The sequence below is a fragment of the Vidua chalybeata genome, chromosome 26, assembly GCF_026979565.1.
Source record: "Vidua chalybeata isolate OUT-0048 chromosome 26, bVidCha1 merged haplotype, whole genome shotgun sequence".
Lineage (NCBI taxonomy): Eukaryota > Metazoa > Chordata > Aves > Passeriformes > Viduidae > Vidua > Vidua chalybeata.
Window position 1 is genome coordinate 2,760,569 of NC_071555.1, and position 9,732 is coordinate 2,770,300.

The following is a 9,732-nucleotide window of genomic DNA, read 5'->3' on the forward strand; positions in this document are numbered from 1 at the left end:
AAAAGAAGGAAAACAAGGAAAATTCCAGAATTGTTTTTTTCTAGGAGGGAAAATAAAGGCCGGAGGGGGGTTAAGGATGGGGGGGAGCGACTCATTAACGGCGGGGGGAGCGAGCGCTGAGGCACAAGTGCTCCTGACGTCACCACGTGCTAATTCATTCCCGTTTTACCATCGCCGCCGAGGATAAATTCACAGGGACACCCCCCCGCTGAGGGATCAGCCGGCGTGGCCACCCAGAGGGTGTCGGGCTCGCCAGTGTCCCCACCGTGGCCACAGCTGGGGACCTGCCACCGCCACCCCGCGTCCCCCCTCGCCCTGGGGGTCCCGGTCCTGGAGGAGCGGGGTCCGGAGGGGCGGGACAAGGAGCGTGGCCCTGTCCGCAGGATGTCACGCCCTTGAGTCTCCCCCTGCCACGGTAAAGTGACACCAGGGACACTGGAAGACGCGGCAGGACTCCTGGGGAGATGGTTGTCACACGTGTCCCCGCGCAGGGAGCACTCGCGCAGGGCCAGGAGGGACAGGAGGGACAGGAGGGACAGGAGGGACAGGAGGGACAGGAGCCGTGTCCTGACCGTCACCTTGAGCAGCCACCAGCTGTCCCATTGGCCGGCGACAGGGATGCTCTGGGACACCCCCGGCCACCTCTGGGACACAGCGTCCCCTGGGATGGGGCACTCTGAGCCTGAGCCCGGCCCTCCGCAAGGAGGGACCACCGGGGTTTGGGCTCCGACCCTCCCCGCAGCCGGGCGTCCTCCCCCGCAGGGCCCTGCCAGGAGCGCAGGAGCTCCGGGACCTCCCCGGCCTTAAATCCCCTCCTTCCCCAGCCCTGTGCCTCAGTTTCCCCTCTGTGGGTGGCTGATGCCACGCGCACGTCACACATCCGAGCGTCCCCGGGGTGGCCGGTGGTGGCCGAGGCCAGCACCTTGTGGTCGCCGTGCCCGGTCCCTCCTGGCCACCCTCGTGGCTTTGGCACTCGCCGAACGCCCCCACAGAGGGGCCAGGAGGAAGTGGCTCGGCTGCAGGATACGCCCGGGGCTGGGGACACATTTGTCACCACGGGCCACCTCCCTTCCAAAGTGGCGGCGCCAAGCCCGTGTCCGTGCCCGCCAGGATTCCCGGGATCCCAAACTTCCTTGAACCAAGCCCGGCATCGCCCCGTTCCTCAGTTTCCCTCATCCTTGGGGTCTCCAGCGCCGGGATGGGGGTTGTACCCTTCGCGGGGGGGTTATCCCGGATTTCCCCTGTCACCTCTGGGGATTGTCACCATCCTTCATGTCCCCGCTCATCCCGGGACCAAAACCCCGCAGAGGGACTGGGCAGAGGGTGGCACCCAGCCGGGGGTGCAATTCCGAAGTCTTCAAAGTGTCCCCAAAGTGTCCTCAAAGTGTCCTCAGAGTGTCCCCTCCCTCAGCCCAGCCCCCAGGCAGGTTCTGCCTCTGCCATGGAAGGACGCCACAGGAATTTGGCTTCTGGGGAACGAGGGGAAACTTGGCGGTAATTTTCTTAGTCAGTGGCATTGTTCCTGTTTTCATTATTAAAATGAGCACGAGGGCACCGGGCACTAGCGGGGGCTAAATTTGGTCTCAGGGAAAACCAAAAATACTGCCCCCACCCCAGAGGAATTTGCATCTCGCTGCTGCTCGAAGGCAGCGCGGTGACGAGCGCTTCATGGAAGCATGAATTGCAAACCGCAGGGCCCCCGGGCCGGCCCGGCCACCTGCCACCCACCCGGGGGACCCCCGGCCCGGGGCCGCATCCGCCGCCCACCTGCAGCCAGCGCCGGCTGGGAGGGACGGAGCCACATCCCCGCTTCCCCCCGGAGCAGAGAGACGCTGGGAGCCCCCCCCAACCCCCCCCCCCCCACCCCCGGGCTCCCACCTTGCAAAGCCCCCTCCTGTCCCACAGCCAGGCCACCCCAAGCACTTTGTCCGCTGGCCAGGCCCCCCAAGTCCTCTGAGTCACAGCGGGGAAATCGAGTCACGGCTGGTGCCGAGTGGGCAACGGGCAGAGCCAGTGGTGGGTTTGGGGGGGCTCAGCTCCCCCCGTGGAGGGTCCCAGCCGCTGTCCCCCCCACGCCGCGGCTCCTCATGCTGCAGCGCGGGGTTGTCACCCTCCTCTTCCTGCCCCAAACCACCCGCGCTGGCAGGCGGGCGCTGCGCCCCACCCCGGGCAGCCCCGCTTTTGGGGAGCCCCACGGGGGGGGCGGAGGGAAGGAGGGGAGCGGGGGGATCGTGGCGAGTCCCCTCAAGGACCCTCGAACCCCCTGGCCAAGTCCTGAGCAGCAGCGCTGGGAGGATGCTCAGCCCCGCCGGACCTCGCGGGGAAGGGGCACCCAAGGGTGACAAGGGTGGGTGTCCCTTCGCCAGCGCTACCAGGGCCAGGCCTGGGCCAGCCGGGGGTGACAATTCGGTGACAGCTCCGCGTGGGGGGGGGGGTGGGTCAGCGGCCCGGGGAGGGCGAGCAGACGGCTCCTTAATCTCGGGGAAGGAAGCGGCTCTGGTTACGGAGCTGCCCTCGGTGTAAAAGGAGAGCGACAGGAAGAAAAGTCATTAACATCGTTCCAGCCGCTGCCATCCAAAACCCTCCTGGTGCTGAGCCCCGCGCCGCCAGCACCCCCCGTGCCCCCCGTGCCCCCCGTGCCCCCTGTCCCCGCTGTCACTGCGCTGTCCCCCCGGGGAGCGCCGGCGTTGGGTGGCACCGGGGGTCCCGCCATGAGATCCCCCCAAAAACCCCTCCCCGGGGTGCTCCCGCTGCCGGGACTCGGCGGTGGCGGGACACTGGTCCCTCCTGTCCGCTCTCCCCCGGAGACCGATCAGCTCTTCGGCTCCGGTCCCTCCTCCTCTTCCTCACCCTGGCCATGGCAGCCTGCGTGGGAGGCGGCAGCGTGCGCGGGCAGCTTCCCACCGTGTCCCCGCTCCGTGACACCGCGTCCGGGTGTCACCGCGTCCGGGGTGCCCCCCGCGCGTGGGGCGGGGACACCGGGGGGGATCAATGGCAGCGTGGGTGTGCAAGAGCGTGCTGGGGGTGTCCGCGGGTGTGCAGAGGTGTGTGACGGGCTGGGGGGGTGTTGGGTGGGTGTGCAAGGGGAGCTGAGGGGGCTCGGGTGTGCAAGGCGCTGCCAGGGTGTGCGAGGGGGCCCCCGAGTGTGAGAAGGGGCCGGGTGGGGGTCAGGGTGTGCCGGGCACGGCCGTGGGTGTGCAAGGGTCGCAGCCACGGGAGTGCAAGGACGCAGCTGTGCCCGTGTGCGCGCATCAGGCCGCCACCGTGCGCGGCTCGGGGGTCCGCGGGCCCCCCCCCGCCAGCACCCGCCGGGCCGGGGGGAGTGCGGGGGGAGTGCGGGGGGAGTCCGGGGGGAGTCCGTTTCACCCCCCGCCGCCGTCCCCGGCCCCTCGCCCCGCTCCTGTACGAGGCGATTTTCTTCAGCGGGAGCAGCATCCTCGGCGAAGAGCCGCGGCTCCCTGGGGAGCGCCGGGGGGCTGCAGCCCCTGTCCGGCCGGCTTAGCGTGACGGGGGCGCGGGGGGCTCCGGGCTGGCGCCCCCGGCCCTTCCTCTTCGTCAGCGGGAGGCGAAGGCCGGGGAGTGATGTGCGCTGCCCGGGCGGGGCCGCGGCGGGCGAGACACGGGCTACAGCTTCTGACAACACGCGGCCCCCGCGGGCACGCGCGTGTGCGGGATCGCCCGCCCCGCTGCCAGCGCCCTCCCCAAAGTCCCCCCCCGGTCGGGGATCCGGCCAGGGGAGGCGTCCCGCGGGCTAGGGGACATGGGTGACGTGGGGACATGGGGGGCTGGACCCCTCTGGGATGGGGATGAGGATGGTCCTGCTCGGCGGAAGGGGTGGAGATGTGGATCCTGCCCCACAGGCACCGGTCCTGCCCCACAGCGAGCAATCCTGACCCACTGGGATCAATCCTGCCCTACTGGGACCAGTCCTGCCCCACTGGGACCAGTCCTGTCCCACTGGGGACCATTCCTGCCCTACTGGGACAGTCCTGTCCCACTGGGGACCATTCCTGCCCTACTGGGACAGTCCTGTCCCATAGGGGACGGTCCCACCTGTCAGATCCCATCCTGTCCCACAGCATCCCATCACGATCTGGAAGGTCCTGCCCTGCAGGAGCTGTAGGGTCCCATGTTCCCCCACAGCGTCTGATCCTGCCCCATGGGCTCTATTCCTGCTTTCCAGCCCCCATCCTGCCCTATAGGGTCCAGTCCTGCTCCAGAGGTTCCCCTCCTGTGCTGCAGGGTCCTGTCCCGCCATCCTGACTCCCTGGGGAGTGGGGTCCCACCCCACTCTGCGGGGTCTCACCCTGATTTTTGGGGGCTGATATCCCCCGTGGGATCCCATCCTGCCCCATGGGATCCCACCCTGTCCTGCACATCCCCATCGCACTCTGTGGGGTCGCGCCCTGCTCTGATCATCCCCGATGGGCTCCATTCCTGCCCCACCAGTCCCAGTCCTGTCCCGTGCAGTCCCGGAGCGCCCGGTGCGGCTCCGGGGGGCGCGGTGCTGCCGCGGGGGGCGGCGCGGGCCGGGCCAGGCAGCTGGAGGCAGGGACGGACACTCAGAGCGTGCCAAGCGGCAGAGCCGGGAGTTAAAAATACCCGTGGGGGCCCTGCCGACGGAAGTGGAGGTGTCGGCACCGGCTGCTCGGAGCCGGGGGGGGGGCCGGACTCGGGTGTCCCGGCCCCCGCCAGCGACCCTCGTACCCAGCACCGGGACCCCACCGAGGTGGGCGGCAGCAGCAGCGGCAGCCGGGTCCCGGTCCCCCCCCCACCCCATCCCAAAACCACGGGGCAGGAGGAGAATCCTCGTCCCCGCCACCCCGGGGGGGTCACCCCCAGCCCGGCGTGCGCCCCCCGCCACCGCCGCGGCGACGGCGAGGTGGCCTTGGGGAAATGCGAAGTGACAAATGACGCCCCGCGCGCGTTAATTGATGTGACGCGGGGCTGACACCGCGGTCGCACCCGGGGCCGGCGCGCGGGAAGAGGGAGGAAAGGAGGAGAAAATAATAACAATAATAATAATAGTAAAAAAAAAAAAAAAAAAAACAAACCAAAAACCAAATTCCAATCAAATGTTAAAAATAGGTCACGGGGAAGGAGCCGGAGCCGGTTTCATTTCAGCCGCGGGTTAAAAGGAGCCGCCCGCGGGAGCGGCGGCACCGCGAGAGCCCGGACGGTGGCGGGGGGGACGAAAAGGAGGGAGGGGAAGGGGACACGCCACCCACACCATGAGCCTCTGCCAGGGCCGTGGGACCCCAGCCCCAAATCCCACCTGGCTGGCACCCGGCTCCTGCGACCAGGCGGGGCCAGATTGTCCCCAGATCGCCGCTGTCGCAGCCCTGGAGGGCTCTAGGACAGCCCCGGTGTTCCCGTGGGGGATCGGGGCAGGATCCACCCGGGACCGCTGGGCTGTGACCCCGGGAGGGTGGCCCGGTGCTGGGGTGGCCCCGCGGTGGCCGCAGCCACGGTCCCGGCGGGTCACCGGGAGTTCAGGCCGCCGCTGTCCGTGGCCCCCGGGCGCCCGCCGGGTGCCGGACTTTGGCCCAGCGGCCAGAGCGGGGCCAGCCGCGGGTCATGTCCCTCACGGCCCCGCGTGTCCCCATGGCCGCGGTGACCCGCAGCGAGAGCTGAGGAGCAGCCCCCTGGGGACACGTCAGCCACGGGGCCACCGCCGTGCCTGGCCACCACCGCTGCTGTCCCCGAGAGCCACGCACGGACCGGGGGACACATTTACCGTCCCTCCCCAGAGCGCCACCCCCTGCGTCCCACCCTGGTGGCAACAGGGGGCAGGGGGTGCCGGGACGCGGAGGGATTTGGGGAGGGGGCTGTTCCTTTCCAGCAGAGCCCCCCTTTGGATGCTCGATCGGGGTGACCCCGAGTTTAACCCCACTTACGGCGCCGGCAGACGCCGTCCCCAACGCAGATGGGTTGTGACAGCCGAGAAGTCCCCCCCGGCGGGCGCTGGCGAGGCGCTGGCCGTGGCGAGGGGGGGTCCGCGAGCCCGGTGTCACGGCGCGTTGGCTCCGTCACCTCCCCGCAGCGAGGCGGCGGGTCCGGGGCGGCCCGCGGGTCCCCGAGGGGCCCGGTGGCACTTGTCTCTCCGCAGCAGCCGTGATGGCGCTGGGCACATGGCAGCCGGGGCTGTGTTTGTGCGTCCCCCCCCCCGCCCCGCGCTGTCATTTGAGGCCGCGGCCCCCCGCCATGGCTGGGGACGGGGAGGGGGTCGCAGCAAAGAGCCCGATCCCACCGCGGGCATCAGGGACACCGCGGTGGCTCGGCCAGGAAGGGACACGGCGCGGCCTCCCCCAGGCCGGGATGTCCCGCGTGGGAAGGGCAGGGGGTGTCCGGGCACTGTGGGTGCCACCACCGCTGTCCCCCGTCCCCAGGTGTGGAAATCTCCAGGAAGAGCATCTGTGAGAGGTCAGGAGCTGCTGGCACCGCTGTGGGACAGGGACAGTGGGGACAGCAGGGCAGTGACAGGCGGGGGGAAGGAGAACTGGGGGGACACAAGGAGCAGCCCCGCTCGGGGTGTGGGTACCCCAGGGTGAGGTGGGGACAGGATTGAGGCACCTGGGAGGGATGCTGGCACCTGGAACACAGCTGGATACAGGTGCCCAAGGGTGATGCTGGCACCTGGAACACAGCTGGATACAGGTGCCCAAGGGTGATGCTGGCACCTGGGTGATGCTGGCACCTGGAACACAGCTGGATAGAGGTGCCCAGGAGTGAGGCTGGCACCTGGAACACAGCTGGATACAGGTGCCCAGGAGTGATGCTGGCACCTGGAACACAGCTGGATACAGGTGCCCAGGGGTCATGCTGGCACCTGGAACACAGCTGGACACAGGGATGGCGCAGGGACGCCCTACCCTGCTGGACGCTGGTGCCCAGGGGCGACCAGGGGACCCTGGGGTGATGTGGGCACCAGGGTGATGGTGGCAGTGGGTACCCACCCCGGACGCAGCCGCCCTGGGGTGATGCTGGCACCAGGAGCCCCAGTTAGATGAAGGCACCCAGGGGTGACAAGGGCACCCTGGGCTGATGCTGGCGCTGGATGTTGGACATGAGTGATGCTGGCACTGGATTTCCAGCCCAGATACGGATACCCAGGGGTGATGCTGGCACCAGGAGCCCCAGTTAGATGAAGGCACCCAGAGTGACCTGAGGACCCCGGGGTGATGTGGGCACCAGGGTGATGCTGGCACTGGATTTCCAGCACGGACACAGCCACCCAGGGGTGATGCTGGCACCAGGCACCCAGCTGGATGAGGCACCCGGGGTCACCTCAGTGTGATATGGGCACCCTCGGGTGGTTTGGGCACTCTGGGGGGATCCAGGCGCCCCGGGGAGGGGCTGAGCTGCGAGGCCGAAGCGCAGCAGCTCCGGCCCCTTTGCAGAAAACCCGGGTTAAGATCCGAGCCCCGGAGCCAGAGGAGCCGTCCCCAAGGGCTGGTGGGCACAGCCGCGGTGCCAGCTGGGGGGGGTCCCTCCCCCCTGAGGGCAGCCCCTCCATTTCTTATAAACGCCTCTGGTGCGGCTCTCCCATGACACGGCAGCTCTGGGGGTTGTGGTTAAACCCCAGGGCTCCGGCTTTGACTCACACCGGATCCCCCGCACCCAGGGGCCTTTCGGGGCGCCCACGGCAGGAAAAAAACGCTCACCCGGGCACCAGAGCCGGGCACTTCCTCGCAGAGCCGTTTCCTATAAACCCCGACGGAGGGGACGCCGAGATGCCACCGTGTGCCCTGAGCCGAGCTGGGGGTCCCCGGAGCCCCCCTGGACTCGCTGCTTTGTCAGGATGGGTTTGTGCTTGCAGGTGATCCCTCTGGCAGGACAAAGGAGCGGCCAGGAATGAGATTCCAGAGGAATCTCACCTTAGAGGACATCAGAGAATCCCCTGAGCGACGCCTGCAGCCAGGGGGACCAGGACAGTCCTGTCCCTCCAAAGCACCCTCGGTCCCCGTGTCCCTCCCCCCTGCAGGGGAAAGCGGGGCCCGAGCAGTGAGAATTGCTTCATTTTTCCCCTAAATGATAAAAAACACTGAGAAAAGGGGAAAAAAAACCCCAAAAACCCAACCCAACTGAAAGCTGGAAAAAGAAACCTTAAAGGTGCCCAAAATAAGAGGGGGTTTTCCTGGGAAAAACAAAAAAAAAAAAAAAAAGAAGTTGTCGCCTAGGAAATGGTGAGGTGTGACCCACTGGCATGGGGACACGGGGGACACGGGGGACACGGGGGACACGGGGGACACGAGGGACACGGGGGACACGGAGCCAGGTGTGCCCCACCAGGAGTGGGGGCACAGCCGGGGTGGGAGGGTGCTGCACACCCCTGGGTGGCCCTGGGGACAGCGCCCTGTGCCGCTGCTGTGACATCCCCGGCGTTTAGAGGGGACAATTCCCCCGGGGATGCTCCCAGTGCCCTCGGGACAGGCGGGAGGCGACAAACCCCAGCCCGTGTCACCGCAAGAAGCTCCCGCAGCCCACCCCTGTCGCGGCTGAGGCAGGCCTGCCTTGTCCCTTGTCACCGCAGCTGGCACAGCCAGGCCACACGGGGGACCTGCTGCCTCCAGCCGGGCTCGGGACGCCACCAAGAGCCACCAAACGCCACCTTGTCCCCTGCCCCGCACCGTGGGGACAGCGGGGCCACATCCCCCGCAGCCCCCTCGGGGCAGCGCAGCTGAGGGGGGGCTGCGGGGTGGCTTTGGGGACAGGGTGGGGGTGGCATCGCGGTGGCCGGGTGGGGAGGACACCCCGTGGGACAGTCCTGTCACCAAAGGCACAGCCCGGCGCTGCGGTTGGCAGCTCCCTCCGGCGGGGTGCAGCTCCGGGGGGGTGGGTCACAGGAAATGGGGCCACAAACGCCCTCCCCGGACACCCCCACTTCCCTCCGCAGTGGGCAGTGGAACGCGGCGGGGTGGGAAAGGGAAACTGAGGCAGCCGTGCGAGCCGCTCCCACTCGCAGTGGAGGGGGCTCAAAGTCTCCCCACGGGGCCGGGCGGTCCCCACGGGTGACAGAAGGGGTGCTGCGCCCCCATTCTGCTGGCGGGAGGCGACAAAACGCCCAGCGTGGCACCGAGCGACGGCCACCGAGCCCCGTGGCCACCACGAGCAGGGACAGCCCCCAGGCAGCGGCTTTGGGGTGCTGGGAGCCCCCAGACTGACGCGAGCATGGCGGGGACGCTGCTGCAACGGGTGACAGCTCCTGAAGGGACGGAGGTTTTGGGGGGCCCGGGGGGGGGGTCCCCGGGGTGCCGGCGGGAGCCCGGCAGGTCCTGAGTCAGCGGCAGCCGCCCCCGGGGGGAAGCGGTGCCGGGAGGGTGCCGGGATGAGTAACGGCAGCCGCCGTTTGGCATTTATCACGTGATTTCAGAAAAAAAGAGAGAAAAAAACGGGGGAAAAGGCGGGCGGCGAGAGAAGGTGGGGGCCGGGCACCCCCTGACCGCAGGCAGGCCCCGCTGCGCCTCCATCCCAGCGCGTCCCAGTCCGAACTGGGGGACAGCCCGGGCACGGCCCCGCCACACTCTGGGCGCAGCTCAGGCGTCGTCCCCGCGCGGGCGCCTTTGGGGACCCGTCCCTGCAGCATCACCTCCCCTGGGGGGGTCACCGTGTCCCCCCCCCCGGCTCTGCCCCCTCCTCCGGCCCCCTGGAGCTGCCGGTGCCCAGCCCGGGGGGCGGATGGTGGGAAGGGGCTGCTCTTCCTGCCCCGTGCCCGGGCAGACGCGGAGATGA